The 15,000-nt window shown below is 37.9% G+C and overlaps 1 protein-coding gene and 1 long non-coding RNA gene across 2 annotated transcripts in view; both read right to left on the reverse strand.

Annotated features, from left to right (window-relative positions):
* LOC138028822 (single-stranded DNA-binding protein 3-like) overlaps window positions 1-15,000 on the reverse strand; it is a 416,845-nt gene that overhangs the window by 278,389 nt on the left and 123,456 nt on the right. The gene's annotated exons all lie outside the window — the stretch shown is intronic.
* On the reverse strand, window positions 5,083-6,833 carry LOC138028296 (uncharacterized). Its single transcript, XR_011127609.1, has 3 exons — window positions 6,631-6,833; window positions 6,059-6,182; window positions 5,083-5,197 (listed from the first exon to the last, which is right to left on the reverse strand). It is a non-coding gene; the product is annotated as an uncharacterized lncRNA (long non-coding RNA).

Genomic DNA, 15,000 nt, shown 5'->3' on the forward strand with positions numbered 1-15,000 from the left:
TGTCTTGTCAAAGGCGCGATAAAGACCGCGTTTGTTACAGCTTTACATGCCTTTGACGCGCGTCAAATATTATCTTTGCGGTTGCCTTTGCAGGGGGGTCTCAGGTGGTAAAGGCCGTTTTTACTACAGTTTTACACCCAACCTTTCACAAGCGCCAAAGGTATTATTTGACAACCCTTTGTTACCCTCACAAAGGTGTCGTCAAAGATGTCTCAGCTTCAATTCAAAGACTTGGCAAAAGTGTTGTCAAAGATGTCTGAGATTCAGTTCAAAGGCTTGACAAAGGCGTGGTCAAACATGTCTGAGATTCAGGTTAAAGATTTGACAAAGGTGTAGTCAAACATGTTTGAGATTCAAGTCAAAGATTTAGCAAAGGTGTAGCCAAAGATGTCTTGGGGTGTATTTATAGCTGTTGGCTTGAAGCGCTGAATTGAAAACTCAGATCTCTGGACTACTTTTCCTTAATCAGGACGGTAGGACGGAAACTTCTGAATTTTTCTAGCCGTAACAAAGACACCGTTCAACTCAAACAACTGTCCATCATAAATGTACTTGAGTCTCAATTGAAATGTTTTTCAAATATCTGAAATATGTCTAGAGTGGCATTTCTGAAACCACCGTAGTCAAATTAATTTGCCATCCACCCCCGTGTTATGCCATATGAGAGACAGACTTAAATGCAGATACGACGAAAAACTGTTTTTCCATTTTTTATTCAAAGGAATTCATACTCTTGGCAAAACCAAGACTCACACCTTACATTCTGTAATATCTCTAGGAATCGATTTTGTTGCGCATTTTTAAGTGGTAGTATACATCCAAAATGTAAATGTAAAAGGGTATAAATAAATCGAAGGATGAGAATTAATTTTTTTCAATTCCAGTGCTTCACTTCTCTCAAGTCTTCAATTTATTTATACCTGTAATATTTACACTACACGCACAACAAGCGCCGTGTTATCAACAACTTTGTTGCATAGCAAGTAAAATCACTGTCACCGTAGAATTAGTTAAGTTAATTTATGACAAACAATCATGACACCTCTCTTGGAAGTATCATGTAACTGACACAATATCAAGAGTAGTGGACATAAGTGACAGGGTAAATGGAACTACTGAAAACTTTGAATAAGAAAAAACTGATATAATCTTGATTTTTTTCTTACTCACCAACAACAAGTCAAAACCGAAAGGAACTTCCCATGAAACAGCGTTTTAACTTTGAGGCAAGCTAATAAGTTATATTTATGTTGTAGTTCATTGTGGAAAACAGCTTTAGCATCACCGACTTGAAATTAACAAAATAAACTTCGAGTAAACGCTATTTCATGCGAAAATCCGCCAAAATTATTTTTAACTCTTTGTGCCGAAAAGACACTCAATCGACGGCCACCAGCATACTAACTAGATTTTGCACCAATTGTAATCATTGATTTCATTTTTTTTCTGCATGATTAAAGTCTTGCGGTGACAGTGTGAAGTGAAGAGACTTTGGCTTTCCCATTTTTATTACGTGCCGGGAAATAAATGTAAGTTCTAATTGTTCTATTTCCTCGATAGAAGTTAAGACTTCTTCTACAACAAACTATTGATATTCTTGATGCAAAAAAATTGGTTTTCTTCAAATGAGACGGCCATTGTTTTATGAGTAATATAAAATGCAACTCTCCAACTCACACAATTGGTCACCCAATAAATGGTTTAGCAGAACGTCAATCAGGTATCAGGTATCAGGCAGGATTCCTGGTAGTATGCTGATGGGCTTCTAAGGTGAACTTTTGAAGTCACCTAAATCCACTTCAAAAGCCGAGAAAGTCCTCTTTAAAAAAACAGTGAAATTCTGCTGCTATTCTACTGCATTTTTTGCACAGACCACCTTTTCCAAAGAATGGTTATTTGTGCATAGAAGTCAAGACAACCAGTCATTCTCTATATATGCATTAGCATGGCTATTAGTTGATAGTCAGCAAGTGCGTCAACTAAAGATTTCCAATAGATTATCAATAGCATTTTGGGCGGTATGACGGTCAAGTTTCCTTGGTCAAACTCTCTTAATCTCTAATACTGGTTTAACGCTGTTACCAAGTTTTAAGCACTGCGGAACAACGCGGATTGCCCACTGCGGGGCGTCTTGCGGGGCAACACGCTGCTCTGACAAGTGCAATCTGGTTGTTGTTATCTTGTCCTATGAGGCCACCTAGGCGGATCTTCTACGCAAAGATTTTCCGTCCAAAGATCTCATCAACATGTCGAGCTGGGTTGACCACCAAGGCAGCCTTTGTCATGAACTTCCTTTTCCTCTTCCTTTCTTCTTCGTTTTCAAGCTCTTCGCTATCACCACTATCACCAGTCGCGGAGTTGTCTGATGACATTTACGAATTAAGACTTCAGCACAATTTCTTGCTTGATTTTAATCGCCCCTTTTATCGTGACACTTTCTGTGAAATGAAAGGAAAAGGCAAAATAACTTCACCATGCTGAATTTCCACCTTTCTGCACTTTACTCACATTTCCCAGCATTTGTAGTGTCTCTGTATGCATTTCAGATATATAAAAAACAGACGGCAACGGCGAAAAAAAGAGTGGCAGATTAGGGCCAAGAAGGAAGTTCAGGACATTCTCAATCAGTCTTTTCTACGTTTATGTGAATAGTAAAGACCATTGGTCAACCACAACAGAGAAGATGCTGTGGTCGTCGAGAATTCATTGGTTTACAGTCAAGCAAAACTAACCCGGCCTGTGAGCCCTCGACCTTTTAGTCAAGACTAGCCCGCAGGGTACTCAAAATAAACCTAATAAACCTTTCCCCGATCCACTAAATCCTGAACGGCCCTTACCAGGCAAGTACTGCTGGTTGTATGTTCGATATTTATCAGCATTTTTTTTTTTCAGGGAACGGGTTCCAGCGCTTTCTGAGCTATTACGTATGATCTTTATGGGCTATTGATGTCCTATTACAACAAAGAAAGGAACGGTAACTTATGTTAGTGTCTTTCTTTTGATCTAAAAGGATTCTATTTTGGAATCGAACGGACTAATCGAGCTAATTTTCCATGATGCAAATCCCTTCCTTAACCACACAAAGGAAAAGACACAAACAAATCGAGAGTATCAGTAAACCATTAAGGTTCTGTCTCCTATCATAGATAGCGCAAGCTCGATATATGTGTATCTGTACTATATTATGTACGAGTAGGAATTTTAAGATTTGTATGGGACAATGGTTTTTCGCAAAAGTAAAAAACATATATGTATAAATTTACGTTTTAAAATAAGAAATAGTTTCCCTCGCTTCAGTATTGTGTTTCTTTGTCTTTGCTTCAGTTTCTTGTTTCGATTAAGAGCGGTTTAGGTAGTTTTCGGTCCCTCTTCTATAGAGAGGGAAAAGAGGAGGAACTAAAGATCTTAATGGACCCAGAAACCGTACCAAAGACAAATAAACAGAAGACCGAAGTGAGGTAAGCTCTTTTTTTTATTTTAAATCGTAAATACTTTTTAAATTTTGAGAAAAGCCGTTTTCCCCGTACAAACCCCTATATTTCTGCTCTTGCATAAAAAAGTACAGTACAGATACGCATATATCGAGCTTGGGCTACCTGTGATGGAACGCAAAATTTGTTATGCGCAGTGAACGTTGCATCTGGTGACACTCCTTGCGAAAATATTGGGGAATCTGCGCTGCAAATAACCCAAGATGCCCCCCTTCAACAAGGGTAATTTATACTGTACGCAAAAGCGCAGAATATTTTGCTAGTACAAATCTATCATTTTCCTTTAGCGGCTCAGCTGTGAAGATTTCATTTAAAACTAATGCTGCTACTATCGGAAATTCAATTCTCATTTTAAGTGGATTTATACTGATGATGGTCAGTATAAAAAAGCCCTAGAGCGCTGGATCGAGGACAATATGATGTCATTCTTAATCAGTAAACCGCAAACCTTTTCCAAGGATAAAGGGTGGGGTTTTCTACCTAACAGTTGTCATGTCGGGTAGTTAAATTGATTTTACAAATTCAGTGTATTAATTTCTTTAGTTTTCAAAGTCTTCACCAAAGGGAACCCGGCAAAGCAGGAACCAAATAAAATGTATTCTACTATTTGAGAGCAAATACTGCAGCCTTACAGGCATGAGAGAATTAGTAACGATTTTCTTCTTATAGACACATGTTTGCATTCATTTTACACTACTAGCTGACAATCTCCCTTCTTCAACTTTTTGTTCTACCAACAGGCCCTGAAGATAAAACCCTTAACCCTTTTAATCCAAATTGCCCAGGGAGAAGACGAGTGTGCTAATAACAATAGTATATGCCTTCTAACTAGGACTCTAATTTTAGTAAAGGCTGCTCGGTGTTTTCTTGAAGTGCAGTATTTAATTCAATTTGCATAACCTATGATTATCTTATTGCTAGTAGATGGAGGGAGAGGATTTAATGGGGAAAGCAAATAGACCATTTTACAGTTGTGGCTAAGTTACCAGGCCTGTTTTGATACAAACCTTCATGCTTTTGTAATGCTAATATGGACTAATTAGCGTTACAACAACACAATTTACACGATAAAAGCAGTGAGGTCTGTATCAATGCAAGGTCACCGGCAGCCTCGCAGCCATTCATAGGCTTGGTCGCTGAGCAAACAAGTGTAAAATGGCCTATTGTGTATCTCATTTCTTAGTTATGCTAGGCGTAAGTGGTTGTTTAGTTAATATAACACATGCATGTGTAAGTAATGAATGGGGTACTACTGTTAGAATGGCTATTACCTCATGACATCTTTGTAGTTTTCTAATGGCATGTGTAAAATAATGTTCTGCACTCCTGCTCAGATCTGTTTTTGTCCTTGCATCTTTGGAAATAAAAAGAGGTCTTAATTTCTCGTACAGAAAGATTTAAGTTGATACCATGCACATATTGAGTAGTGCTTTATTAATGCATAGTGATATGACATGTGCACATCTGTACTTCATGAAAAGACAAAGGCACTAATCTAATTAGGGTACACACTGCTGCCAATAAGTGATGACTGCAGACATGTACTCTATTGTTTGCAAAAAATGTGGGTGCTTTAATTAAGAAATAGCTTTGCATTCTTAGATGCAGATGCTCCTCAAGCAATGGCAGTAGTGTTGTGATTGAATCTCTGCTGTTTTCTTCTTCAAAGTTTCAATGTACTCCTGCCTGAAACATAATTGGCTAACCTAAAAACACAATCATTTTCAACCACGTTTTAAAAAAATAATAAAATTATTTTTTGAATAATCTTACTTCTTATGATGTATCCTTGTTTGCCTTTGTCCAGGGTACTGAATATTTCCAATATTTCTGTATTTACTACTTAATTTGTGCTATTGAGGGGTTACTGGCTTTATGAATTGCAAATTAAAGTTAAAGGTAAAATGTCTGTCATTAATTCATTGTTATATATCAGACATACATTCTGCATGTACATTCACTTGATATGTCAAAATCAGTATGTTTTCATGGGGATTAGATTAGACATTGACAGGGTGACACTTTTTTTCCTTAATCAATCACTGAAAACTTAATTTAATTAACCTTTTGACACCCAAACCGGTCAGACTTAGTATTTTACTCTGTCTAATGCCAGACGATTTTACTCGTCAATGGGGAACCCCCTTGAGTCAATGGGTTAATTAATCTGAGCTACTTTGATTTTTTTGCTAATAATCAAACAGAACATTTTTTGATACTGAAATACCCAAGATCCCTAGATTTATCTTCACCACCACTTGGTGAACAACATTCTCTAGTACAGATGATAAAGTGAGTTTCGTCAAACATTTTGATTTAACTTCTTCATATTAACATTCATGATGGTTTTACCTGAAAGTTAAGTCATAAGAAAATAATAATATAGAGGCAAAGAGGTATAAGATGTATAAATTCGAAATGGTCTTAAATTTCATTGTGAAAAGTTATGATCTTCCTGATTCCTTCTTGGATCAGCAAGCTTGGTAAAGGATTATTTGCAACTAGATCCATTTTATTATAACAAAGCTCTTGTGGTTTATTATTTTTTTTACCCATTGCAGACTCACCATGCACTTGGGAATCATTTCTTTCAAAGATTGGCTGGAATAAAACCAATAATGAAACAGATACTCTGAGACTTTCAGTCAAATGATCTGCAATAGGCATCTGGCACAGAGAGCTTTCAGAGATCTATTACAGAAAGATGTAAGATGGTGTTAGACATGTTCTGGGATGTTATCTTATTCTGAACACCAATGCAAGTCCTCTGTATTGTGCTATACAGCCAGAGTGGCGGGAAATTCGTGCACTGTCTCATTACAAAATAGTGACTGTTTTTTTTTTCTTTCCCAGTTTCCCTACCTTTGTTTTTGAAATCCAGTGTAACGTGCTGGGAAATTATCTGTCACTTTTACTGCCATTATTTAAAAGTAGAAACTAATCACGAAGTGATAATCCTTCAATCGCTATAAACTTACACTCAGCAAAAAGGATGACTTACGTGTATGAAGCATAGCGGCTTTAATTTGTTGTGAACTGTGAGATGAAAAGTGAATGAAAAAGACGAATAATTTTTAGATTGGCTTTTGAGTTAGGTGAACCAAATAGAATACTACTAAATGTCATAACGCATACGTACCCAACTTCTTTTTTTTTTCCACTGGCTTCTCCCGTTCCCATCGCTATCTTTGACCTTGCTTGTATTGTCTCTAGTAAATTTTCGATACCGTTTTGAGTTGTATGTTCAGTGTCCGGTCTTGCATACCTTCATTATCCCCTGGCTGAGACCTTTATCTTTCACAAAACATAATTTTTACCCGGCTGTACGTTTTCACAAAAGTAAGATGCTCCATGTATATCGAAAGAATAAAAAACGACAAGTAGAACAAGCTACCGACGAACTATTCGGAAGGTACATTTTCCCGCTCTTTTGTATATCCCATAAAAGGAGTTCTTGAATCAACCCTCTCCCCAGTGTCTTTCCTTCGGACCTTGTAGAGAGGTAAGGTTGGGGGGAGCATTCCTTTGCTCAGGTCGACGGAATTTTGGCAATAGTGCTCATTGAATTTTGGAAAAGCGAAAATCGACAAGAATGTGAACTCAGGCTACGTTTTGCAACTGGTAGACGTTTTCCAAGCAATAGATTGAATGTGTACGTGTTCGTGATAGGGGATATGGGGGAAATGTCACCGAGGGGGTAAAGGAGGAAAGTGAACTTACACTCTACGACGGTCAGTGTTCCGTATTTGCCGAATCTTTTAATCTCCCAAAGCGTTGCCTTGGTTTTGTGTCTTTCCTTTGGCAATGCAAGTATCAACAAAGTAGGAAAGCCTGTTAAGATTTGACTTCACATTTGACGATAGTCAAACTTGAAGTCAAAGATGCGATCGTATTTGTCTTCGCCTTTGTCAAGTAACAAAGGGACGCACAAAGCTTCTTCAGATTTGACTTCACATTTAACGCGCGTCAAATGTGAAGTCAAAGTTGTTACGAATTTGACTTGACCTTAACCATGGTCAAAGGCATAAGCAAATTGGTAATGGATTTGACCGTACGTTTGACGTGCGTCAAAGGTAAAGTCAAAAGCGATTCCAGATTTGACTTAAGCTTTGCCAAAGATCAAATGTGCAGCAAATCCAATTTTTCGTCCCGTGTTATGCATTCACCAATTTTTCCTTTGCGTGGATGACACGAGTGCCTCTTCGTCTACCTTTCTTTCCTTGAGATACTCTCGAAATACATTGAGTGCAACTTTTGTTCCTTTCTTAGTATTCTCGCTGTTCTTTCGATCAACTAAAAGATATCGAATCATTCGCTGACAGCTCGGGGAACCGATCTGCCATTTTCTCACAAGAGCATGATTTCAATTGCGCATGAGCAGAATATTATTTGCAGCAAAACACTTACTCGTAGGCAGTTATTTGCAGGTCACGTGATGGGCTCTCGGCCAATGAAAAGAAAGGACAAAATACATTGAATGATAATAAACAATTATGGGATGAGGTTGAGCATGATATCATGAATTATCAAAACCGAGGTCTGTGTTATCTGCCGAAGCCGAAGGCTGAGGCAGATAACACAGACACGAGGTTTTGATAATTCATGTTATCATGCGAAAACCGAATTCAATAATTGTTTTATTATACATTTTTCACATAATTCATCCTCAGAAACAGAAGCGAAGCGTTTAGCCATTTTGTTTCTGAGGAGAACACTCCAAGGGGCTTAGTAACCAGGCAGACGTTGACAGGATAAATGTAATATCTGCAGCAGATATTACATTTATCATGTCAAGCTCACAAGCTATTGTGAATTGATTGAATGCTCTCGACCAATCAGATTTTTCATAGTGAGTCTGATGTATAATAATACTATTTAAGTGTAAAAATATTGCCGAATGGTCAGAGTTTATAGGAGGTACAATATCAGACTTTTCAATATCTTCTTAACGACAGTCACTAATATCAGCCAGTAATCGAGCCTTCTTTGAATAAAAGGATTTTTTTGTCTCCAGGTAAAACGTTTAGTTTGTGGATTCCGAACACGCCAAATGTCTACTAGATCGAAATCAAAGCAAGACACAGGTCTTGAATATATTTAACTTCATGAGTCTTTTCTGGATAAATTCGCACAAAACAATCAAAATCAGGATTGAGCGGAACATTAAAGTCCCCACCAACAATTAATCTACGTTCTGTTTTCTCTGCATATTGTTCTATGTTGTTGTTCAGCTTATCAAAAAAGCTACATTGATCTGGAGTTATATTAGGTGCGTAAATAGCAAACCAGTCTGCTATTTATGCAAGTGCAGCCGACAAATTGAACCAGGGATTACAACGATCAAATTCAAGGAGCGGTGAGAACCAGTCTTAAATCTGGGATGTTCGGATATCAATGAAAGCGCCCAAACTACTGAGCCCTCATAACGTAACATACACTTCTTTATTCATAACTTCACCATGTTCGACTTCCTTGGTCACCAACTCTTGTTTGTTCCCGTTTGCAATGTTTTTTAGAGGCTCCCGACATCGCCTGCATATGGCGGGTGACTAGCGTGCGTAGTCAGCCAGCAGTAAGAAATAGTTCTGCAAATTAAAGGTGATTCCCTTAAAAATGACGTAATGTCCAGATTTTTGTTAAAGTGCTACTAGGAACTTCAAAGACAACGTTAGAGCCTGCAGAGCTGTGGGACTGTCTAAAGAACAAAGATAGGCGACCTAACTATCTCGTTGTTTTTGTAGAGTAATAGGTAGAGCATCCGCCTGGTGTTACGAAGGTTGTAAATTCGAATCCCATGATTTTTCAGTCGTCCTTTCGCCCGTTGCTAAGGAACTTTCTTATCACCCTTTCCGGGCGCATTATATCATTTAACCATCAAAAGTTACATCTTATCTATTGTGCATATTTCTCGGGAAATTGTTCTAAATGCTGTCTAAGCTTGTGCTAATTAAAAGAGCTCTCTATGATGGATGGCATGCCTATGGCATTAATTTTAACCATGTGCTTTTAACAAGCAAAGAGGATATCGGTTTTGTCTTGTTTCTCTGACATGTTTATAAAAGTTTAAATGAATTCGATTTGTAAATGAAAACATATTTAAAGTACATTAGGACGAAATCCTGTTTAGTGAAATTAAAGGACTTTTCTAATATGAAATAAGCAAATATCAAGAAAAACAGCATTAGTCACGTAACTGATAATTCACTTTTTAAATTTCTCGGTGATTGTCATTGCCTTCCATGCTTTCCTTATCAGATATGTGTGTAGAAATGAACTATCTGAACTCCAAAACAATTTTTTTTTTTGAAAACTCCCAAAGCTAAAAGGGCTGCAGCTTCATCGTCATGCAGTTATGCATGTGTTTACTCCAAATACAATTGTTTTAGTTACTTAAGGATGTTCGTTTGCAATATGTTAGGAATTACTTCCATCATTAGTTAAGATAATAGGGAGCTTATGCAACAACGACGGCAACGGCAACGAGAACGTCATCGCAAACTATAGATTCACGTTACTGTAATCACTTCGTGACTATTTCAACCTTTTTAATATGACAAGGGTGTGGTAGTTCCTCAAAAATAACACTGGTCGGAATTGCGCTTAATTTAGGGAAGAAATGAAAATTCATCCCCATGTGCTGACGTTCTTCATAAATCCTCAAATTTGGCAATTTCAAGTTGTTGTTTTGCTGACGACGCCAAAGAAATGGACAAAAGTGAAAAACGCACGTGCAGGGCGTGCAAAGCTATTGTTTTTGCCCACTAAATATGCAAATTTGTGAGGTTCTCGTAGCCGTCGCCGTTGTCGTTGCTCAAGCTCTCTACCATGATATCGGATAAGGCACCCTGGCCAAGAAAAAAATGGCACATTTATTTCCAATTTATTATGAAACGTTAAAGAGAAATGAGAGGAGGCTGGAAAAGGTCTGGAAAAGGTAGCTAATCGAGTAGTGGCTAAAAGTTTTGAAAACTCGAGGAAGATTAGTTTAAGTCAGCGACCTTGGGTGGATTTAATGGGGTTGGGTTTTTTTAATGTTCTTATTACGTTGCGAAATTCTTGATCCGAAATGAACACATGTTTTTGAAGTTCTTTTCCTTTACTTTCATGCAAATAGAACAGAATTGTTTTTTCTTCCCCATCCACTTAAATGGTGCGGACCTACGTGGAAACAGCCAGCGATTATATCTCACAAAAACCACACTCCAGAGGATGAGCATAACGGCAGTGGAGAGATATGATACAAAAAATCTAACCCAATAAAGATGTCACCTGCCTCAAACTTCGTTGCTATGCTCGAGAAAGTGTTTTTTTTTTTTACAAAAACCTTTCATCGATCGATCCTGTCTTGGGTTCCAGTCCTTCCCCGACAGGTCAAATAAAAATGTGACAAACAAAATTTTACAAGAGCTTCGAACATCACATTGATTTTACTGGTTTAGTTCATCGGTGACCCCTATTTTTTATTTCATTTTTTTTTACATGAATCACTTTCTCTTCTTACAATCCACAAAATATGATGAAATGTAAGAGGTTAACTTTTAAAAGTTTTTCTTTCCGGCTTTGTGCTCTAAATTCCGGAAATGGTTACAACGAGTAGCACTTGCGAAAAGGTGCGTTGAGGATTAACTCTGTTTACGACATCCCTAGCTGCCGGCAGGTATCTAAAAACCCCAACCCTATATTTCTGTGCACAGAAATCTTTGCTCTAATATGTTATTTTTATGATTTTCGACGGATGAGCAGATGAGGCTATATCTCGTTATGATGATCCATCTATCGAAATTAGACATTTCTCCTTTTTTTTCCCTGCAAAACAACGTCGGTGACCTCCCTTTGTTTTGTTTCTTTTTTGGAATAAGCATTTTATGACCTAACTTCAGGCGAGAAATGAGACAAATTTCAACATCATTACAAATCATTACAAAGAGAAATGTCATGTCTGATTAAAGGGGGTAGTTTCTAAAGAAACTGTGGTGCTGCGTCGGTGGGGAAGTAGTATACAAAAATTTGGTTTTATCAACGGAATTGATAATGTAAATTGGCCACCGTACAGAGATTCTAAAAGCTGACGTCTCTAGCATTAGCCCTTCGTCAGAGCAAATCGCTCTGGACGCGCTCTGACGAAGGGCTAACGCTCAAAATGCCAGCATTTAGAATCTCTGTACGATGGCCTATTTACATTATCAACTCCACTTTTAAAACTATCAGGACATTATGAAATTCTACTAATTCCTGTTTCCATGCGGAAAACATTTCGCTCTTTTACTTTATGATTACGGTACAGTGAGCTTTCTTCATCAAGGCTCGATAAAACAATGCATGTCTTTAAACTGCATTAGGTCATTGAAATCCTAGATTTTGTTTTAGATCTTTTCTATTGTTTTCCATAGAACTACCAAATCCACTGTTATCCCTTTTTCCCCTTGATTTGAACACTCTGAGCCGTTCACGGACTCCTTTTAGGACAATTGGAATTAACTTTACTGCTCTTGTCTAAATAGAATGGAATACAAGCGTGATCCGCAAATGCTGAAAAGGAAACGGCAATTAAATTAAAATGGGATTGATTATATTTTTCTTGTTTAATTCGAATTTTGTACTCATTTCTGATTTTTTATTTTTATTTTTAGATATCTTGATAAGAACAAAATAACTCAACTCCCAGAAAACGTTTTCTCAGGACTCACACATCTATCTGAGCTGTACGTATATTGCCCCAAATGTACAAAATATGACACGGCTTGCGCTTTTCCACTATAATTGTGTGACCTAGTTATAAAGTGACTTACACAGCTAACTTAAATAAAGTCGTCACAGTGATTTCATGCCTCTGAGTCGATCACTGATTCATTTTAAGACAACTGGGATTAATTTTACTGCTCTTGTCTGAGTAGAATCGAGTACAACGACGATCGGGGAATGCTGCGAGCGAAACGGCAATTAAAACGAAAATGGTGTTAATTGCATTGTTCTTCTTTAATTAGAATTTAGTACTTATTTCTAATTTTCATTTTTATTTCTAGATATCTCAGGGAGAATGAAATAACTCAATTCCCAGAAAATGTCTTCTCTGGACTGACACATCTATTTGCTCTGTAAGTATATTGCTTTAAAAACACTTTCAAAACGTGATACGGCTTTGCGCCTCTCAAGTCTACAAATAACTGTGTGGCTTTGTTACAAAGTGACGCACACAGCTGAGTTAAAGTATTTACAGTAAATAACCATTTCATTTCAAAAATTAAAGCCCATTTAAGGACAGTGCCTACTAATTCAGAGGTATTTTTGCGCAGTTTACTGAATGCGTGGGAAAAGCAGATCTTAACAAGTGTTATTAAAATACAAAAAGAAAAGTGGGGGTAACCAGCCATTTTCCGAAGATAATTAATGAACAATATTTGTAAAAAGCTTTCAAATACGAAGCAATGTATGGCGTTCTTTTCCAAATTGAAGCTTAATTATCTCTGAAAAATGCATGGTTACCCCCAATTTTCTTTTTGGATACCAAAAGCACTTGCTAAGTTCTCCTTTCTCCGCAAAGTTTTGAACCGCGCAAAAATATCCCGATATAAATTAGCAGCGCCGATAGGAAATCCGATTACCTCGAGATGCTCAGAACGTATGCGCAATAACAATAGTAGGCACTGTCCTTAAGCCTTTGCCTTCTAAGATTAATATTTAATGTTATTCCAGTCTGTCACTTTGGTTCTTTTTGTAGAACCTTTTAATATTAATTGATCTTAGCTAAAAATAGAGTAGTGGTAGTCAGGAGCTGACATGGTAAGATAATGGTTTGACACTGACTAATTTTTTGGAGTGCGCGCGGATTTTCATCAGCGCGCACTCGACGTGCTGCTATTTGGATCACGCGTGGTACCGTTATATTGCAACTGATGAAGGCTTAAGCACCAGCCGAAACATCTTGCACGAAACATCCAAAAAACTAGTAAGTGTCAGACCATTATCTCACTATGATCTTACCTAGGTCCCCATTTTCTAATCAAGGAGGAAATAAAACAATTATATTGATCGCCACCGACAGACATTAAATTTTGAGTTATTGAAATGGCAACATCTCCAACGAAATGGTAATTATATATATACTACGTACATAAAATTAAAATTTGAATTGTTTCGGGGAATTTCCGAGGTTAGGATCAGTTCCGATCAGTTTTATTGGTCTTCTTCAGGTTGTTAAAAAAAATGTTATCAATATGGCGGATCGTTTTTAGTCGTTCTGCTTGGTGACCGCACATGACGTATCATGACCATTACGCGACGTGTAAATAATGTGAAATTGCGCAGCAATAAAGAAAAAAGACTGTACCCCGCGCAATTTGACATCATTTACACGTCGTGTAATGGTCATGATACGTCATGTGCGGTCACCAAGCCGAACAACTAAAAACGATCCGCCATATTCATAACATTTTTTAAACAACCTGAAGAAGTCTTATAAGAAACGATTTAGAAATACATGAAACAAGAAATATAAGTCACAGAAACCGACGTTTCGGTGCATCTTGCGCCATTATCAAGGTTACAAAGATAAAATGCGGTTTGTGAAAAGGCTAAGTTGAAAAGAATTTGCATAAAAGAGTGCCAAGCTAATTACATGAATACTTTAGCACGAAGAGAATCCGACTGTACATTCAATGATGGTTTAAGATATTTAATACACAGCATTTCATTAACAAGGCAGTCAAATTTGTTCGTGCATTTCTTGATTACATTGAAGCGTGCTAAGAAATTGTTCGGAACAGCAGTGTTATGTTCTTTGCAATAATGCCTGCAAATAGATGACGCCTTTTGACGGTGTCCCTCAACGCGCATGTGAAGGTGGCCCTTTGTGTACCCGATTTGAATAAATAAACAACACAAGGATGGCACAGTCGGTTAGTGCGCGGCCTTGGTGCAAGAGGTCCTGAGTTCGATTCCCGGATCTCGCATCCTTGTTTCGACTCCTTTCCTTTCCGTGTAGCTATTAGCTTTAAATACCCGTAAAACGGAGCACTGATCGAGAGGGGGGAGTAAAATGAGCGCACCGTCGATCTCAGGTTTGTCAGTGATTAAAAGTTACTGTTACGAGTTATCGACGTTAAATAAGGTCTACTTTACTTTACTTTACACATTGCTGGGTTACGATGTTAGGCTTGGGCTCACACAAGCTTAGATCTTGTGGTAAACACGGGTTGAATGGTCTTTTGCACCTTGCTGCTAAGATCTTTAAGTTGTCGTTTGACAGACACTGCAGCATCCTGATCTTTATACGGGATAACTATCCGAATGGCGTCATCGGTATGCTGTTTGGGCTGGTCCACTGCGACTCTCGAGGTGATAAACCTGTTGATAACGGAATCAATAAGGTGATTCGGATACCTCAGCTTACGGAAAACTTCTCTCAGACGTTCACACTCTTCTGAAAAATGCGCCCAAGATGATGATAGCCGGTGCGCACGATCAAGCATAGTGACTAGCAAGCCATGTTTGTAGCGGCCGTCCACATGGC

The sequence above is a fragment of the Montipora capricornis genome, chromosome 13 (genome assembly GCF_036669925.1).
Source record: "Montipora capricornis isolate CH-2021 chromosome 13, ASM3666992v2, whole genome shotgun sequence".
In the NCBI taxonomy this organism is placed as follows: Eukaryota; Metazoa; Cnidaria; class Anthozoa; order Scleractinia; family Acroporidae; genus Montipora; species Montipora capricornis.